This window comes from Chrysochloris asiatica, unplaced genomic scaffold, assembly GCF_000296735.1.
Source record: "Chrysochloris asiatica unplaced genomic scaffold, ChrAsi1.0 scaffold00534, whole genome shotgun sequence".
Classification (NCBI taxonomy): domain Eukaryota; kingdom Metazoa; phylum Chordata; class Mammalia; order Afrosoricida; family Chrysochloridae; genus Chrysochloris; species Chrysochloris asiatica.
Genome location: NW_006409052.1, coordinates 611401 through 612665, shown reverse-complemented (window position 1 = coordinate 612665; position 1265 = coordinate 611401).

Here is a 1265-nt window from a genome sequence, read left to right as displayed (position 1 = left end):
CCATCTTCTCTTTCCACAGATGTAGTCTATTTGATTTCTATGTGTTCCATCTGGCGAGGTCCATGTGTATAGTCTTCTCTTATGCTGTCTAAAGAAGGATACTGTGGGCAAATTATGCAATGCTGTAGAAAGCATCAAACTAAGATGGAAGGGAGAGCATGGGACCACAGCCAGGTTGATACAGTGTGGAAGCCATAGAGCAAAATATGGAAAAGAGGTGCAACGGCTTTTTAAAAAAACTTTTATTTCCTCATTTCTCCTGTCACACCCTCACTGCCCAGCCCAGTCATTTCAGGTGGGTGGGAGAACACTCTCAAAAGGGCCCAAGGTTGCACGGACAGAGTACAATTTTCCCACAGCACAAAGCAGAAATCCCTGAAACCCACAGGGATTCTACCTAATCCATTGGCAGCTTCTTATGACATCTAACTCTGGGATTTAGCACTAAAGCTGACTCTCCTAGATGGGCAGGAGCTTTTATTCCTACCTTACCTAACAAGAGAGACAGCAGGTTTGGCCGTAAAACCAAGTTGTATTTGCACATTGTAAAACACCAACATAAAAGGCAAGAGCCATCATCAACTACTATATATAAGAATGCAGTCATTTTGAGAATGACACTGTGCATATGCCAATACAAAACTTATCTTCAGAGATAAAAAATTGTGAACAATCTTTTTTCCATTCATTTCTAAATATGTATCTGTAAATCATCATGGCGGTGACTATAGAGGGGTCCTATATTTTGTTTCTGCTTTTTTTTTTGTTTCTGTTTTCAATCATTTTGTTCTTACATTTTTCCTGGGGGTGGAAGCTTTCTCTCCCTACATTACCCAAGATGAGAAAATAATCATAGCCATAAAGCAAAGCTACAAGCATATCCCATAATATCCCACCATCTGGGCAGAAGCCAATACCAGCTGCTAGGCAATACATAGATAACCAACACTTGCTAAGATTACTTGCAGTTGAGTAATAAGAGACATGAAAAGTGAAGCCTATCCCAACATTACATCCAGCAGTAGACACTTAATAAGCTTAACAATACAACAATATACATACATTAATCATTGAAAACATATCTAACTATTGAAAATGTCTAAGAAATCAACAGCAACAAAAAAATCTCAGCACATGTCCAGAGACAGAAAAGAGTAACAGAGAAATAAGCTGGAAACAGATATAGACTTGCCATTATAGGAAGAGCAGGCTTTGGATCTTCCTGAGAAGGAATTCAGAAGAATGATATGGAGATAAATACAAAT